We start from the raw sequence: 19679 nt of genomic DNA, 5'->3' as shown, positions 1-19679 counted from the left end.
TTCCGCAATACTTGTAATGAGGCCCAGTATGTGTAAGAATTCATTTATTTTATTCGTTAATCAAATATAGTCATAAAAAACATTTACAGAAAATCGCATAAAACACATTAATATCACATCTATAAAAAATCAATGATTCAAAAACACATATATCACACCAACAAAAAGCTCACATCTCACATCATTTCTCACATACTCTTTCATCCCCATTCATACAAAACACCACTCGTACTTGTGCAAAGGTCGCAATTTTGATAATTCTGTTCTGTAATCAGAACGTCCTATATAGTTGGGTTTATACATTATTCGCTCAAAAAATGCCTAGTTGGCAATGTTTTTGGAAGCCAAAAACACGGTAAATGTTACCAGATGGTTGCTCTTGAACATATGTCGATTTACCACATTTTTTTCTGTATGAACCCAAGTTAGAGCCAACTGTGGGAGGAGTGGGCTCTATGGTGACGTCAACTCGAGTTTCGGGCAACCAGAACGGCCTATACAAATTCCGTCTGGTGCACCTCATCAGGACATATACAATACAAAAACAAACAGTTCTTCTTGTGAGAAATCAAGTTGGTGTGAATTAAATATTGTCCATTGTTCAGTGTGTAATTTCTTCCACTTTTCAGGATACCAAATTTCTGTAAAAGGTGTTTCCAGGGGAGCCACCAGATTGTATTATGCTGACTTCCAATACAATATCTTCATGCGGTTCTATCAGGGCCACATCAGATGGAAAATTCCTTCTTGATACGGGTGCTATTTTTCTCTTGCAGTTGTGTCACTTGTCACCTATGCATAGTGTTCTTCAACCGGAAGAAATCAATGCAAGCCAGATGGTTCTAGGGGATGTGGCCATCGATGTAAGGGTCCCTGAGTGTTCTGCCAAATTGATACGTGAATGTGTGTTTCTGTTTCACACTGTTAGTGTCTTCCAACATTCGTAATGTCGCCAGCATTCCCGATCCGCCGTGCGCGATCTGTATTCCTCTGCATCCGCCTGGTCCTGGTCCTCTCTCCAGTCAGCCCCCAACCGTGTAGGCTTTGCTGGGAGGGCCACCGGCAGATCGGCTGAGGTCAGGGGAGTGGACCAGCAACATGAGCACATAACCTAATTCAATTCTAATCATCTGAATGGGAATACTATTAGGTAGTCCCAAAGTTGAACACCACACACTGTCCCAAAGATGAGCCCAGACAACATGTTACAGTGTGTACCATTTTTTGCTGGTAAACCTTAATGTGAGGTAGCAAGGAGCAACCACCATTCCCGCTGTCAAATTACTGCTGCAAGCTCATTATGACCCACGCATTAGCACATTTCTTCTTGCGCAAATTCACAGGACTGAGCTTTCTATTGAAGCCTGCCCTCAAGTATCAAATGTTGTCCAAACGGTCAATGGCGCAACCCCCATCTTCCAATGAAATGTCCGTAAGCATTTCACTGTAGAGAAGCACGTGATTATAGTTTTAACAATCCTGTTCTTGTGGGCCCACACATACAAATATTAAGACCGGAGTCTGTCTTTACTGCTTTCTTTTTTTGGAGGCAGGACTTAAGCACCACCACTAAGGCGGAGCCGCTGGCAGAGTGCGGCAGAGTGTCTCGGTGTCTAGGTGCGGGGTGCAGTGGTGGCCGACACTCAGCTGGCCTTGGCTCTTTGAAGCTGATTACATTGCACCGGTGAAGCCCCCTGTTCCCAAGTGCACCCTGTATGGGGGTGGTGACCTTTCTATTGCTGTCGAAGGAGGAGGCTGATTGACTTGCCCAGAAGACCTTGAGACCGCTGCCCCATATTTTACTTCAGGTGAGCCTGACCCCATAATTCTTTGTGCCATTCATGCGCTCATTTGGTTCCTATACTAAGGGGGCTGGTGACAGGAGGGTGATGGGCTTTTGAACCTCCTCCTCTCCCTCCCCCTCCCCCTCTGTTACCACTGTGCTCGGGTCTAAGGCTGCCTAGAATGGGCGTTGCTTATTACGACACTTGCTTATGAACTTGATTTGATGCAATTTGGAGTGGAACTGCTGATACTCTGGCCCGGGTTGCTTTTTGCTACCTCGGGGGCGCTTTAACTCCATTAGACAAGACAATCCGGGTGTGCCAAAGCGAACACATTAAAAATAGCGCTCGCTAAAATCTACTGCATACTTCTTTTCTGCTGAAAACCTGCTGACTTGCGCTACCACGGCAGGAACATGCAACTCAAAATTGACCGGCGACAGGGTCTACATAGCGATATGCTGGTGAGAGGGAAAAGGATACGCAGCCCAACAAAGTCAAGGAAAGGACCTAAAGAGGCGCCAAATAGAAAAAAGGGAAAGAAAGACTGGGGGTGTAATGAGGGGAGTTTATTAAGCTGCCAACCCAGGATTTCTGGATTTTTTTCTGGTGCTGGTAACACCTCTACTCAGCCTGTTGGTCATACTTTGGCCCCTTCCACGCCGATGCCTCAACATATGGGGCTCTTACCACCTGAAGATCAGGCACTGAAAGAATTTATAGGCAGCTACACAGAGTGTCGAGGGTGACACTTGTGCCCTGCTTCCATGCTCTCTGCAGTCACTGGACAATCATGGATCGCTGCTTAACCTGTGCAGGACTTTACAGGGTAACACTCAAAGTAAGCCTTATTCAGACAGCACTGGAAATCTGACAAATCTGTCGGCTAGCCCTACTCGGTCAATTTGGCTATTGAAATGGAGGATGCAGGGGCTTCTAACTACGAGCTTGGGAGTACAGTGTAAGGGTCTGAAATAGGCAAAACGGTGAAAGTCGACAGACTTTTTTACCTTTCTTCAAAAAGCTAAGTTCCAAACTGGATGCCCTGTTGGCCCTATGCTCAGTAATTGCCTCCGATCAATGCGAGGCGAAACAAAAACTGACAAACATTTTGGATACTAATATGGACCGAAAGTCCCCCAGTTTGGCAGACTCGCAGACCGGTCCCCATAGGGGGGTGGTGCCGGGTGTATCCATGAAAGAGTTGACATTTGGGAGACCAGGCTCTATTCTAACACTAAAGAAACAATGGATGGGTGTCCCCTACTTCGCTGGCTAAGGGGAAGCAAAATCTATGTAAACAGGGGTCAAGTCAGCGGAAACAAAGTACATATTCACTTCAAGAACATCGTCTCACCATAACAAAGCTGGAGTCAGTACTCCTGGTCACAAGTCAGATCACTACACGGAAATCAACACAAAATATAAAATGAAATATTTGTAGAATTTTTATTTATTTCAATATGTTAAAAAAGAGATTAAATTGTCTACAATACTTGTGCAATGCATAAAGTTATATCGTACAATTTAAGAAATAAAGTGCATACTGTGGTAAAGTGCTAGTGACAATTCTAAACCTCTACATCATATCATCAAGGAATGACTCAATCACAATAGATCCTGGATATCAACACAAAGGTGACTGGAAGATATCCCCAGACGAGTGAAGGGAATCACTCAAATAGGGAACTAACAGTCACCCAAGAGCGGCTGGAATGTGCAAATAGCAAAAGTATATTAATAGCACAATCTAGACAATACGAATAATCAAAGAAAAGAAATCAATTGTCATGATCCAAAAAACGAGAGGACCAATTACTGTAATAAAACTCAATACCAGAGTAAATACACACAGATATCATAAAAAACATACACATAGAAAAACAAATTAGGGATGCTGTACGTCAACTACTACGATGTCATGCAAGAGATAACCAACAATGAAGTGAGCATGGCATCATTAAAGGTTTGTAGTTTCAATGGAAGAAATGCATCTTGCGAAAACATGCAGATGGAATCCATCTTCATAGGACATAGCATTCCCATAAACTGGATCTTTTCTGGGTCATTCATCAAAAAGATATTTTTCTGAATGTACTCAGGTTAAAAAACTTTCACATGTATAATCGGACACAAAGATGAATTTGTCCCTGTAGAGAAAACGTGAAAAGGAAAAGAGAAAAAAACATCATAAACAACAATGTTAAAATGGTTAAAAGATGGTGATCTGAGAAGAGGAACAGACAGAACTGTATCCATATATATAGGTTAGGACATGTTATGTGATGTGGGGGAGAAAAGGTTATTACCATGGTCTCTACCCTAGTGGGGGCTGGTCCCGGGTGCCTGTCAGTAAATCCAGGGAATAGCGGCTCAGCCATCCAAAATAAGATCTCAAGTGAATCAGATCTAAAAAGCAAAGTGTCAAAAAACAACTTAAGTAATGGATGGCCATGCAAAAAATGGTCAAACATAATTCCAGAGTTAAAAGGAAGTCCACATATCTGTGAGAGGTCAATCTAACCAATGGATAGTATAGGGCCAATCCACACGCACATGATGGTAGGGCGAGTAAACTACTCCTCACGCAGTGTATCGTAAATGGCAAGTGAAATACAATCAAATGGGTAATGACAAGTTGAGTTATTCTCTAAATAAAACAGAAGCATAACAGCTAGAGAGAGGTACATAACTCACCTCTGAGCCTGGTCGGTCATACGAGAGACAAGGATCGCCGCCTGAAAATATAGAGCGTGAAACAACTTGCGATGACAATGGGTCCGTCTAAAGTCGAACTGACGTGGAGACTACGATTAAGTCGCACCATGTGGAACAAATGGACAGCGTCTCTGGGCAGCGTCCCCAGAATCCTCGGAGTGACCTGATAAAGGCAAATAACTGGGTCAAAGAAAAGCAAACCCATAATATGCACCAAGATAGGTAGATAGCCCAAATGTCCTCAATCGGCCACAGCGTGCACATGGCATATAAGTAGCATATTAACAGTTAGCAGAGTCTGCCGCCAGTCGTATATTAACAATTGGAATGGTATGCCGATGTGTGGCTCAAGGTAAAGCAATGAGCATGCGAACAACACGCATACCGAGGGCTTAAAATAACAGTGTATAATTTCGTTCACGCAGGAAACCGCACTAAACTGAGCTTCACGTCCTGATGAGAACAATCTCAAGTCTTACCTGTTCGTATGACAACGAACGCTGACCCAACTCGCACGCAGAGAGAGCCGGAAGTGATGCATCTCAATCCCAATATACGTTACGAACGAATGACGCACGACGTAACCTTGCACGAGTAAAGGAAGGGCGAGGGACAGTAGAAAGCTGCACCAGGCTGCTTAATAGCTGTCTGCCTAAGATAAATACGAAAAGAAAATAAACTAGAGCGGGCATAGAGACCTTGTCCACATGCACAAACAAAGTCAACCGCCATGTTAGATTCTACTTAAAAAGATATTTAAATTCCAAAGCATATCTGCACGAGTGCAGACAAATAATACCATAAGGAAAGCGAAACTATAAGATGTAAAAGAGAAATGTTAATGAATAAACTCAGCAAAGGAGAAACACAGGCAATGAGTGAGAAAACTCGAAAACCGCAAAGTATGATGAATGAAAAATCATAATAGATATTTCTAACACTAATCATGGATTCCCCAGAGGCAAGAGAGGTGTCTTGGAATTCCCAAAACTCAGTTAACAATGTGGCTGGGAATGAGGAGGAGGCACTTGAGGCCCTAGGTGCGGAAATATCTATGATTGAGAAATCACTCCCTTGTGTCCGATTAGATGACCAGGGGACCATGCCACAACTGGTGCGGATACATAGGGGAGTTAAACAGGGGTGTCATTTGGCCCCATTCCTGTATAATTTATATATGGCAGATCTACCTAAGTGTTCGAAGGTGGGAGTTGGATGTTTCCCAAGGATCGGTAACTGCCCCATTCCGATGGTCTTGTATGGCTGGAGGTGCTTTGTATGGGCGATTATAAGTGGCTAGATGGTCTTGAGGGTTACTTTTGTAAATGGTTACTAAAACTGAGTTCCTCTACCCCAATGGAATACCTTCGATTAGAACTGGGGTTGGTTTCTCTGTAAGGACAATTGATGTTGAGACAGGGTTTACTTTACATAAAGGTTGATTCTGTCCCACAATGTAAATTAATAGCCACTCTTAGTGAGTCGGAAGGCTGTCTTTATAGACAGTGTGAAACTGAATATGGCAACGTAATGGCTAGGTTGTATCAGTGGATAGGATGGCGCCCTGATTGTAAGCGAGGGACGAGGGTCAACTTATTGATTCAACTGTTCAAAAACAGAATAAGGAAGTGGGATTGGATTAACAATTATTCGCATTTGTCTACCCTCGCTAACTATAAGTATGTAGCGAATGTGACCCATACTTACCTACAAGCCCAAACATACCTGAGGCAATGCCCGTCCCACGCTATGCAGTCTTTTCTTTTGAAATTATGAACAAACCAATTGCCTCTGCTGATTTTCCTTGGTGCCAGGTGTAAGATTCCGGAAGTGGACAGGATATGTCGTACTTGAGGCCTTAGAAACCCCTTGGCACGTCCTTACACAGTGTAAAAAGTGAGGCGATGCATATATGACAGTCCTGGGTAGCTTAGTGCATGAGTATGAAGCGATAAAAGACAATGGGCCTCATTACAAATCAGGCGGGAGGTGATGTTCGCGCCAGGTTTGACCTGGCGGGTTTAACACCGCCCGCCTGCAGGCGGACGAGGAAACACCGGCAGCATTACGAGATGCTGCCGGTTTTTCCATGATCCCCATTCCCATTGAGTCCGATACGACTCAATGGGAATGGGGATTAACGCCATTCCGCCTCCGTGATTCCCGGAAAACCGGGGTTGTAATGCCCCGGTAATTCCGGGAATCACGGAGGCGGAATGGTAATACGAGTCCAGCGGTAACCAGGCAGTTTTACCGCCTCAGTTACCGCCGGACTCGTAATGAGGCCAAATGACTTCTGGAATTATTGTATAAACTCAGAATCTGAAAGAGTTAAGTTTTCTTTATTTCGTCTGTGGTGCATGGTGGTTAAAAGCCTTGCTGAAACAGACAGCGAAAGGTCCTCTATTGAAATTTAGACTGGGTGTCCTAAATGGGATACTTAAGTACTACTGGGTAGGCGGTTACCTAGCTTAGTTGGAGCCAATTGACGAAGTGTGGTTACTGCACTTGGATGCCCCGTATTAGATTAATATTTTTGTGTTTATTGAGAGTCCATGTAGTGGGATCCTCGCTGTTCTTATTGCATATATCAAAGATTTGTTGAAATCTGATTTTAGCTCTTTTAATAAGGGGTACTCGAATTGTTGGTACCTACTCTTGTCAGCGCACTTATGGCACGTATTGTAACTGGGGCCCGCTTAGGTCTGGTAACTATGGATAAAGTGGTGTTAGAATAAAGATTCTTGTCTTGAAACGGTAAAACACTTGGAATTTAACTATAAAAGTGTAAATCTATAAATAGGCCTCGTTACAAGTCCGGCTGTAACTGTGACGTAAAACCGCAGGTTGCCGCCGGACTTGCAATATTTACCGGCACCTGGTTTGCTGGAAACACCAGGGGATTACGAACCCGGCGTCCAGGGAAGTCAGGCATCGGTAAATGTTAATCCCCATTCCCATTGAGTCCGATTGGACTCAATGGGAATGGGGACCACGGAAACACTGGCACCGCTAATAACAGTGCTGGTGCTTCCGGGAAAGTCTGGGGCGGGTGCCGTACCGCCTGCCAGGTCTGACCCTGGCGACCGGGACGGAATGCGCTCACAGCCTTGTAGTGTGCCGGTCCAGTAACAATGGTGCAGAGGCTTATCAGCACTGTTGTTACCGGACCGGCACACTTGTAATGAGGCCCAATTTGTCTTAGATCTTGCACTGTTTTGTGACCTGCCCCCTTGGCTCGTATTTGTATCTGTATCTGTATTTGAACATGGGTTGGATTGGTTTTTCAGTGGGAACAAGAGGAGGTGTTAGAGTCAAGGATAGATAGAGAGGCCGGTTTGGAAAAGCAACTGTGGGAAATCTACTTGTGAGAGAGAGAGGCAACTGGAAAAAGAAGGTGGGAGTACAGTAGGGAGAGGGAGAGATGGAGGAGAAAGAGTTTAAGAGCTCAGTCAAGGAGAATAGCGATATTGTTACACAGGGGATGGAAGATGATATTAGAGGGGAGAGATATGAGGGAGAGAGTATTTAAAAGCTTAGAGATGAGGGCACCATCTGAGAGAAGGTTAGACAAGATATTGTAAGAGAAGAGGGTTGTAGTGAGGAAAGGGAAGAGGATGACAGGGAGCTGCAAGAGAGTTGGGAACCACAATAGGAACAAGGGCAATAGCGACACGCTTCTCCTCCTCTTCCTACCATAGTGCAATACAGCTACCTTGAAGCAGCAACCTGAGTTCTGGCCTAGCAGGACATTTTGACCACCTCATAAGAAGAGCAGTTAAAGGAAAGCCCAGTGGAGCAGCAAGCAGGAGCGGCTCAGTGGCATCTGGCTGTCCGGAATCTGTGCCTCCAAGGTTGGAGAACGTTTAAAACCTGAGGCAAGGGTCAGAGGATTGGGTGAGACCCACTGGTCCAACCCTTGGAGGAGTGATGATGCCCCTCCTAAGGAGTTAACCTTTTGATTTTGTTGAGAGACTGTAGGAATTTTGGAACACTTAGTTATGCACCCTTCACTTGCCAGAGGTTACCATTGTTGTTTTTGGAGCTTTGTGAAACTGACTATTGACTTTGCAGAATCCTTTGGAACAGGAGGGGATGACACCATTTTGTTGAGCTACTGGCCCTGTCCTTTCACATCTTGACACTTGAAGATATGATTGTCCTGATACTTTTATTTTTAATTTATATCCCCATCCTGAAACGTTCTACTTTAGTTTGTACACTGAAAAGTAATACAACATCTTACACCCATATCTTTCCAAGAGTCTCTCTTTTGAGATCTTTGTGGTAAACCGACAATCATACACCTACTATGGCTGGCATGACACACTGAAGAATAACTTTCAGAATGAGGTATTTCTGGACATGGTTTTAGGCTTGGGATGTTTGGTATTATATTTGAATGGTTTAGCGCGTTCCTTCAAGGATGTTTTCCATTCAGGACTATTCAGAGCAAGTGTTGAACTACCGAGTTGCCTTCTTGTTTGTTGGGCCAGGTGCAAGCAGAGGTGAAATGTAGGGGCTTGTTGGGTGAATGTATGTGGTTGATGAATGAGTTGGTAGTCCCGTTGGTGCCAGAGAAGATGTACTGGCTGGTACTAAAATGGATGTCTTCAAGCAGTGAGTTGGATTCAGTGGATATAGCTGGAAAAGAAGATAAAGATTAGGGAAGTGCATTAGCTGATGGGCAACTTGAATTCTATGTGCAGGTTGATATGTTATGTTATGTTAGCTGAATTTGTATGGCACACTTTCACCCAAAGGCATCTTGACGCTAGGAGGCACACAGACAGACTACACAGTACCAGGACCTAAAAGAGAAGTGTTTTCAATGGGAGTCTTAATTCCAGATGGTGTTGGATGTGCCTAAGGGCAAGGGGTAGATCATTACACAATTTACTAGCGGCAATTGAGAAAGCGCTACCCACTACCCTAGACAGGCAGAATTTAGGGACAAAACTAAGAGGCACTATGGGAACGGAGAGCCCGACCAGGAAGATACAGAATTACCTTATCCTGGAGATAATCAGCTCCTTGGCGATAGTAAGCATGGTGTACCGGGGAAAGAGATTTCAACTCAATTCGTCTGGCCACTGGGAGCCAGTTGAGAGAGCACAAAACAGGACTAATGTGAGTACCATAGGGGGAATTGGTGGCAAAATATTTCGCAACAATTGCAACCGGTGGACAAGACCCATGAGCTGAGCTAAAAACGAAGTGCTGCAATAGTCTATTCGACTTAGAACCAGTGAGACCACTACCAAAGGTCGTAAATGGTTAGGCAAAAATGGCAGACCTTTGCATGGTATCATAAGGTGAAAAGTCAGTTGCTAGTATCAGACAGAACATTTTGCAGTAAAATATCTCAGGGGCTATGGCAGGTGTGAAGTATCTGAACCACTGGATATGACTATCTGGAGTAATGTGGGAGGACGTGAGAGTATGGCCCACATGTCTCATTGGGTATAAGGGAGTATCTATGTGGCAGTCAGGCAATACAGTGGGATGGGAATACAGGTGTTCTCATATGTGTCCAAAGCTGAAAGATTTGGTCTATGTTGGCTGGGAAGGTAGGGTGTGGAGTGGCGGCCGGACACTCGGCAAGGAAAAGGGTGCATCATTGCGCTCTTGGAATATTTCCCTCTGGTAGTAGTTTAGAGTTTGTGGGGGGTGGAGCTGGAAGAATGGTCAGTGAATTTCAACATGGTCTATGATGGATTGGTAGTGGCAGTGAATAGGTATTTGGGAAGGGACAAGAGAGTTCTCAAGTTGCTCCGGGTGTTTGTGTTGGGGCGTTTTTGCTTCACTATATTGTTTTAAAAGTGGGGCATGTGCCTTGGAACGAAAGTGGCATAGCGTTTGCAGTTGAAGAGATTCTGTGGGTTGCCAGCGAAGATGGGCAAGGAGATTCTGGAAGGTCCATGGCAGCTGGTAACTAGAGGTCCCTGGAGTTGGTTGAGAATCCGTTTGCTGCATTTTAGCTTGCAGGAACCGGGCGAGCAAGGTTGGAGAACTGAAGAGCTAGGTTGAATTCAGAAGTAAAGCAAAGGTAAGGCACGATGAACTTCATAATGAGGTCAACAGATAAAGGTTTGTCAAGAGCCAAAAAAGGGGCAAATTGGTGGGGAAAGCATTTTATGAGGTAGTGACAGAAAATGTCGAAAATATAAGGACGAATGCTCGTTTACTGCACATTCGGCTGGGTCTGAAAATGCTGAAACCTGTAAAAAACAAACAAGGGGAGCGGGGTTTGCAAAGGTCTCCCCCTGCTCCCCTTGTACAGTAAAATGGGTTTTGCGGTGTGGGGTTGTCCCCCACATCCATTAAATGGATGGCAGGGGATAATCTTATAAAATAAAATGGAAAAGAAAATAGAAGCAGGGGAGAAAATTCCCACCCTCTTTAAGGTTAGGGAACTGACATCAGGAACATTAGGAGGAAAGTCGAGGGGTGGAAAAGATGGTTAGTAAGAAGCAGGTAAGTAAGTATGGGTAAAGGGGTAGCTGATATGGGGGAAGTGGGAAAGAGTGATCTATTTGATCACTGCATGCCTCCATTTTCGGATTCAGTATTTTCGTATCCGACATTTCGCAGCATGCAGCGATCACTTAGATCCTTTTATGTTAAGTGGTTCTGGGGATTTGCTCCAAGTTGGGGTGAGATGGCCAGGAGAATGTCAGAGGGTTGGACAAGGGAATGGAGAAGGCCACCTGGACCGAGAGAGCCAGTGCTGGCAGAATTGTTTCTTAAAGTGGTGGGGATTCCGAAAGAGTTTTTTTGGCTGGCATATAAGTCATTGTTTAAGACTGAATATATAAGGCTGTTCTTTCAAGCATTTAGGGTGTTAGAGTTGTTCAGAAAAGGCTTATGGCAGGATGTCAAATTGAGTTGGAAGGAGACCGAAAAGCAGCAGTAGTTACTGTACCGCTGGGAAAGTCAAGCAAGGGGGTATTCTACCTAGTGATGGCCTTTAAAGAATGGGAGTTGGTGATATGAAGTGGTCTGAGCCACAATTCTAGGCATGAGGGGGGGCAGGATTGTCGTATGGCCATGTATTAGGCATATGGAGAAGAAGGAGAAGAGCACTGGTATTGGTCAATGGGGTTTTGGTTTGGGAGGACGTTTGAAGGGAGGCGAATGTTCATACAAGAGGAAAAGTTGAAAATGTTGGAGAGTTGGAAATCTGACAAATATAATGGTTACATAAGGCCTCTATGAAGTAGACAGAATCTATGGGGATAGAGGTGGTGTTTTGTACTTTTTAAAAAAAATGTAAATGTTGGATCTTGGGGGAGCAGTCTACCGCAGGCATGGATTTGCGACTGTTCCTTGGTGAAATGGGCAGGACAACAGGCAATTAGGAGGGCGTATGGCACACAATTGTGTTGTAGTTTCCAGGATTTGCAGTTTCGCTGGTCTGGGTTGGCGGCGTGCGGTATGATCAATTACTCCACATTTGAAGGACATAGGACGGTAGGGCCAATCGTTATCTGTTTGGCAGAAAAGAATCTGGTCAGGAAGACGCGTGTGGCATCGATTAAAAAGATCAAGAGAGTTGAGATGATCATTAGCGGCCAGGATTCAGGGGGTGGTGAGTGAGGTGGTGATGGAGAAAGTAAGGCCGAAGCTCAATAGGGAGATGCAAGATATGTGGGTGGGTTTAGTGGTATGCCTAGAAATACAATATGGGACTGTTACCATGTATAGGGGAGGATGGGATGCACCTCTTGATGCACGGCAATGAGTGTTACATCCTGAAACAAAAGACAGTATTGGAGGAATTTCTGAGAATCTAAAGTAAAAGGGATGGGACAGAAAGTAGACCTCTGTGGAAGGGTTTTCTGAATGCCAGGTTCACTGGAGTGTCAGTTAATAGCTTTGGTTGCAAAGGTTTCTTGGTTGCTGACTATTAAAGCGAGATTGGTTAGTTCGGTTTGGGTGGATAGATAGCCTGTGAGGTGCAGTGGGGTGTGGGAGGAGTAAGAGGGATAGGAATACCTAAAGGACTGTCTGGGAATGGCACGTGCATTAATTAATGTTGCGTGATGAATGGGGTGGTTTGCATGAGAGAGAGGGAGTATGGGAGGGGGCTGGAGTTAAAGTTATTGGTTTATGTTACAAGTTGTATAGGTTAGCCTGTAAGCCAATTGAGCCAGGCTCTCAGTCAATTTTAAGTTTAGAGTTGCCACATTAAATAAAGATTTCCACTTAATAAGAGTGTGGCATTTTCTGTGCCATCTCACCCATGCGGTGTGCCAGGGAAGCGAGAAACGACTCTGCCCTGTGGCTATTTGGGTGACTGATTTACCCTGCCTCACAGTCAGGGGACTAGAGCAATGGTGTATACGGGAGGATGGAAGGTCCTGGGACGTTCAATGTTTATCAGCTCGGGATCTTGTCCCACACCCCTAACCTGTAAGGAAGTGGGTAAGGGAGTGGGTTTTCTGCTTTTTCTCATTTTGGTATGTCAAAAAAAGGGCTCCGACAAAGGTAGGCCTGGATTATGCCTTTGTGACAGGTATAGCTTTAAGTGGAGACTATGGGCTTCATTACAAGTGTGCTGTTCTGGAAAATATCCCAGAAAAAATGACGGTGATTTCGGCTCTGTAATTCAATTCAGGCCCGCACACTTCAAGTTTACCGGTGGAGGCCACGGATCTCCCGGCAGGCCTGACCTGCCAGTAAATCAGGCCCTTACTGGAAAATAATTGCTGAAATCACTGGCACGGGTACTACAGGTGTGGGTAATTCATGGCAATACCATCGCATGATTTGGACTAAGGTTTGGGAAGCGCGTGTGTTGGGGCGGTCGGGGTGCACAGGAATTCTGATAGAAGTTGTGGTTGTTACATTTTTGAGTTGTGGTAGTGTTTAGGAGGACTTGGTTAGTTTTGTTCTGGCAGAAACATAAGCAGGGGGTTACAGTGGCGGAGGGAAGTGGTAGGAGTCGGCGTGGCAGGATATCTAAAGTCATTTCCTGGACTAGTGGGTTCGTTAAAAAAGTTGGATGTTGAATGGGGAGACTTGCAACCAGGAGGAAGTAGGGAAGAGGGCACGCGTTCAAATTGCTTGCGCATTGTAAAATGTTCTGCGGGCTAGTGTGCAAAGCAATCTAGCGAGCTAAGCTTGGCAGTCAATTGTGATCTTATATCTGTCACATTAAAGCAACATTTCCCCCTTGATAAGATCGTGGCGTTTTCCGTACCATCTTGCCAAAGGTTTTGCGACTGATGCCTTCAGATATGCTTGCCGCAAAGCAATTGTAATCCTGCCACTGGAATTCAAGAAGCATTTTCCATCAATTCTACTGTCATAGTGTAGAAGAGACTTCATATGTGTTGTGTTCCTGCATGTGTGTTACAATGCTATTAAACTTCATAATTGTGCAGTCAGACAAGTCATTCAGATAGGCAAACCTATTTAAATGCCCCCGAGTTCGGTGCGCTTTACAAATGTCAAAATAAATAAATAAACCTCTGCAAATGTGCTTTGATCCTATTTTGAATGTATTAACATGATACATACCTTTCATGACCACTAATAGCCCGATTAACAAAGATCTGCACACGTCTCTGCGGCGCGAATCTCACGTAGAGCATCGTTGTGACAGCGAGCAAAATATAAGGGTCCTCTTAATGAGTACCAATTTCGATTTGGTAATAATAATGTATGTAAATATGTGCTATGTAAAGTGCTTTGAATTAAAGCGCTAATGCATATTACTTTATTATTAGTGATAAGTGGACTTGTGCTTTGCGATGGGGGTGGGGGGCGAATCTGCGCATTCCTGCACCATCAATACTTCTGTCTTGGCACAGGAGCCCAATACTTCGTTTTTCATAGGATAGCAGCTTTCAAGTGGGTGGGAGGTTGGAGCCTGATAACGTCGGTAGGCCGCAGCCTTCCCATGCTGGGAGTGTAGTCAAAGCAATGCCTGTTGACCGCTAACAAAAGAGTATGGGCCTCATTACGACCCAGGCGGTAAGTTACCGCCTGGGTCGTACCTTTACCACCATGGCGTAAACTACGTTTACGCCATGGTGGTTGGTGGACTTACCGCCCCATTCCGAGGTTGGCGGGGCGGTAAATCCCCAATCCCCATTCACCCTTCCCCATTCCCATTTTTGCCCCATAGGGCATAATGGGAGTGGGGAAGGCGTTAATTACGCCACCGTAAATTACGGTGGCGTAATTAACAACAAGGTCCCTTAGCGCCATGGATTTTAACACCTGCTAAAAGCAGGTGTTAAATCCTCCATGGCGCTAAGGGACCTCGGAATCAGGCGGTAAGGGTCGGCGCTGTTTACGCCGCCGTAAACCCCTTACCGCCTGGGTCGTAATGAGGCCCCATATCTGCCTCTAGCTGCTGCTCTCCCAGCAAAAGCAATAATGCGAGTGCAATTCATCAACGTTTTGTCGTTTCGGTGTTGCCCGTGTGTTTTTTTGGAAGAGGCGCAGGGCAAAGGCAAGTCTTTTGCTCACCTCTTACAGGTCCTAAATCTATGCAAACAGGACGAACTTAGTTGTCCTCGGCACTTAAGGGGTTAAGCACCCCCCCCCCCACCCCCAGCGGGGAGTCCTTACCACTCAGGTAATGCCCCAGGGCGTGAGTCACAGGAGGGCAGAGATGTGATGGAGATAGTATTTAAGAGACTAGAGATGAGGACACCATCTGGGAGAAGGACCTGCAATTTACGCCCTGGCGCATTACCTGACTGGTAAGGCCTTCGCAACAAGTGGTTTATTGCTTTTAGCATTCTGTCATGTTATACCGGGATGCTAATAGTTATTTTTCAAGTTGAGAAATGGCCATTGCCATGACCGGTATGTGCCGGGAACAATGAGTACTCCTGGCGTAGGCGTGGAACATGGGATCGCCATGTTAGTGGGGCGGGGATGGATTGGAGATGTGGAAATGCAGAGTGGGTTGTGGTGGAAACGGGACAAAGGGGAGCACAGAGGCACACTTAACTGAGTCCCAGTGGGAAAGATGGCGGCCTCCTGCTTGTGAGGAGCCCCGTATCAGGGGCTCTACCATGTGCTAAAGCACCCGTTCTGAGTCTCCTGATTGGCTGGGAGGCTGCCACACTCCTTCGCCAGGTGCTAATCTATAGTATGTTGATATTTATGAAGTCCGAGTTATGCACACATACAAACGTACATGTTTGAATAGGGCATAGCACATATTTGCAAATGTTTGCGTTTTTGTGTGTGGCAATGAAACAACTGTGTATTTGCAGCAGCTGGTGAATTTTTTTTAAGTTGGCGGGAGTCATTATATTCCTTGACTTGTCCATGCTGAGCGAGTATAAAGAGTGTGCCCGAACCAACCAGGGGTTGGGGAGGGTTCCATAACACAACACATTTTAAAAAAAAAAGGTTTGAAATGGTGCACATTACAGCACAAATGGGCTCATTACAAGTCCCCTGTACCATCTCCGCAGCCCGATCTGCCGGTACTACCGGGATAATACATGTGGCGGATAAGCCAGTAAATACCCATTCCCATGGTGTCCATGGGATGGGGCTGCCGCAATCACTGGCACCAGTAATACCAGTGCCAATGATTGCGGCAATTGCCTGCCGGTAGAGGCCTGAACTACCGGCAGGTCAGGCCTGTTGGAAGATCACAGCCCCTACAAGCAGACTTGGAGTTTGCCAGTCCGGAAAGGTGCCGGTGCCCGTTGTTAACGGCACCTTATTTCCGGACTGGCCAAAAGACTATGACAAATGAAATTTACAACCGGTTCTGTAGGGCAAAGCATGAAAACAATCCAGATTACTAACAGTATAAAGAAGCATTGTACAACAGGAAGGAACACACTATCAGTAGGGCTTTTATTAAAGATAATTTACCCAACACATAGTTCACCCTACAAGACAATCCCTTGATACAGGGGCATGGCGTGAATAGCAGCTTGTTAGTGCAAAGATTGGGTACTAGATGCTTTCACCACTGCTGGCAAGCTGGCATCCACTCGCTTTGCCAACCAAGTGCCATTTACTCATCCGTGAGCCTTGATTCAGCACTGCCTTATAGCGTCAATCACATGTCGCCTAAATGGTCCTACTAAAAAGTACTATTGATTTTGGATTCCTTGTCGCACAAATCAGGAAAAATCACTGCATCTGGGGAAATTCTTTAGGGTGCACAATGTGTGTTGGAAATCCTTTGAACTAAAAGTGCTGCGGCCCATTCAATACCTACACACCCTGGGCATGTTCACTGTTCACTGGAACAATTCAAGTCTAAACCAACACAGAGTTAGTAAGCATTGTTTTCCTCTCCACTTTTTCATGATGTCTGTGCGCTCCATATTTTACACAGCATTACCACTGTAAGGCACATTTTCATGATGCTTGTGTCCAAAATATATGCCTGCATAATATCTTTATTTTAATTTTATTTTTTTAAGGTATTTTATTGGGCATTTGTAAAGCGCTTATACATCAAGAAATTGCATTTCAAAGCGCCCAAGGGGCAAAGGGAAGGGAAAAAGGGAGGAGCAAGACAAGGGAATATGATAACAGTGATGAGCAAAATCCAATAGCGGTCCTACTAGGCCTTGGGAACATTTGGAGCGTGCAAGTGCAGGGGGAGGGGTAAGTGCTAGAGGTTCCACAGAGGGCTTGAAGTGCCAGAGAGCCAGTTGCAACAGGTAAGAGCCGGCCAGTGAGCACTTGGTGGAAGAGGGGTCACCAGCCAATACAGGGCCATCTTAAGCACTTTTGGGGCCCTGTGCACTGACACCTTTGGGGCCCCCCTCCACCAAACCAAAGGAATGAAGGGATCAAGAATACTGGTCACGCCCCCCACCCGTCGCGCTCACAACCTATAGGTTGATATGCTTTCTTGCAGCATAGTAAGCACGTTTACTCCCTTTAAGCCCCCTTACCTTCTTCATTCTTGCTCTAATCAGATGATAAACAAGTAGCATTTGAAGACCAACATTAGCAGTCTATGAAGAGGTTACATTTCTAGTAGGTACAGGATCATTTTATCAACAACATGCAGGAAGGTATGCAGCCTATAGTATTAATGCAGGACTGTATGTAAAAAGTACCTGTAACCCATAATAGACAGAGAACTCACTTAAGCTGCCTCACAGAATGCAAAAGTGGTCATGCATGGACAGAGGAGACCAATTGGAAGGAAGGAGAATGCTACACATACCATAGCATGGATAGTGGATGCAGATTAGAAGCTACCAGGAAGGTGTCTTTAACCAGAAAGACTGACTGAGATTAGAAGTGGGACTTGGTTTTTAAATAGTGTTGCCATTAGAAATCCAATGAACAAATGCCTGTGGTGTGCGATATAACTATACTCGCTATTAAAGTCGAAGCAACCCTATAGCCAGTGAAACCATGAATAAGTGCTTTTATGAAGATGGAAGGAAAACACTTTGAAGGGCTGACAATTTTGAAGGGTTTAGGGACTGGCAATATTGAGAGGTTAGGCAATACAAGATTAAATGAGATGCCCAGGATCACACATTGGTTAAGGGGTGAAGGGGTGAACCTGTGATTTGTGCCAACTCTGCAATTTCTGCATTTGAACATTTCCTTTTTCATGGACTAAAACAATCTCATTTTATAAAAACGGACTTGGAAAGTACACAAATCACATTACCAAACATGACCATTTTTAAACAAAATATTATAGAAGGGTGTTATGCAAAATAGGAATGGTTCTAGCTCCATTCTCTCCATCATCGAGGAACGTATATAAGTACCAGCATTCCTATCTATGTGATTTGGCAAATTTAATCTGGGTTTGTCTTTTGTATTTTAAAACTTAAAATACTTCCAAAGCAATGGCTTGCGACATTTTCATTTATAAACGTGCCTAAAAACCTTTGACTATTACCAAAAAGCAAATCATTTTTGTGCCAAACAAGCAGACCTTAAAATATGCTTGCCTGAGGCCTGCAACATCTGGTCTTCTCTCTTCTATCTACCAACACGTAATGGGCTAAACGATACCAGCAGCATGCAAGAAGGCAAACCTCACAGAAGACAGCATAGTAATGGAAGATATATTAGATGATTTGACCAGGATCACTGTATCGTCTGCTGGCAAATCCAGGATACAATCATGAATGCTTTCGTTCCATAGTCTTGATTTTGGATACTTATTCACATCTTGGACTAACAGTTTATGCCATTGTTGGAGGCGATTGCTTAGGTTTTACAACACCCTATCTGAACAAACCAATTTCTAGACCTTCACCATACGGATGATATGTTAGTTTTTATAGCAACCCCTATCTGGTGCAGGCAGGCACATTGCTGATAATAGCAGATGTTGTTCTGCAAAACCAAGTATGTATTCAGGCAGGTTTATAAACTTCAGACATAGGAAATGCTCAACCAACCTTGCTAGAGTGTGATATTCTAATTTTGCATATGAACACATATCTCTGTAATGGGTGCTTCACACACTGAGCTAACTTCTGAACCATTGTGGCACTCAATTTATCAATATGCATTTCACCGTTGCCTATTGCACATGATCAATATAATTCTCACAGGAAGGAAAGAATGCTACAGAGTTGTGCCGTAAAGAACACACAAACTATGTATACCACAGTGAACACAGGCAGCAATACATGATTAATTGATCAAGGCAGAATGTACTTGTCAAAACAGAACGCCAATGGGTTTAGAACCTCAGCAGCACCCCATAAAATATCCTGCTGTGTGCTATTTAAGACTGTTGATCAATGGAATCTTACTTCTTCAGATCAGCCAGCCTTGTGGGGCCCCCCTCCAAGGTGGGGGCCCTGGGCAAGTGCCCTTTTTGCCCTCCCATAAAAACGTCTCTGAGCTAATATAGTAAGTGCAGGCCTGTAATCTTCATGATGTATTGTCACTGTAACACGTGTTCTGATTCCTGTGCTCACACCAATGTCTGCATTGCCCTTTACAAATATTTGTATCCTAATTGTCTACAAAATGAATACGCTCTAGCCTTGAGTAAACACAAGGAGCAACTTGCATGGAAACAGTACACACGCACACACACAAGCACACCCAAAGACAAACATGCTTGTGCAGATAACTGCACATTTCACACACAAACACACCATTCTTTTTGTTTACCTCCTTAGCCTGGTCCCTCTGACTTCTGCTCCACCCACAGCTTTTTTCCTGCATGCGTACTCAGAACCAGGA

The 19679-nt window shown here is 44.7% G+C and overlaps 1 long non-coding RNA gene across 1 annotated transcript; it reads right to left on the bottom strand.

Moving 5' to 3' along the window:
* Positions 1-3219: 3219 nt before the first annotated feature.
* On the bottom strand, positions 3220-5055 carry LOC138497224 (uncharacterized). The gene is made up of 4 exons (XR_011278544.1): positions 4982-5055; positions 4552-4665; positions 4094-4193; positions 3220-3934 (listed from the first exon to the last, which is right to left on the bottom strand). It is a non-coding gene; the product is annotated as an uncharacterized lncRNA (long non-coding RNA).
* Positions 5056-19679: the final 14624 nt, after the last annotated feature.

The sequence above is a fragment of the Ambystoma mexicanum genome, chromosome 5q (genome assembly GCF_040938575.1).
Source record: "Ambystoma mexicanum isolate Mex_15411 chromosome 5q, UKY_AmexF1_1, whole genome shotgun sequence".
NCBI classification, from domain to species: domain Eukaryota; kingdom Metazoa; phylum Chordata; class Amphibia; order Caudata; family Ambystomatidae; genus Ambystoma; species Ambystoma mexicanum.
The sequence above is the reverse complement of the archived record's forward strand: the minus strand, read 5'-3'. Positions and strand labels throughout refer to the sequence as shown.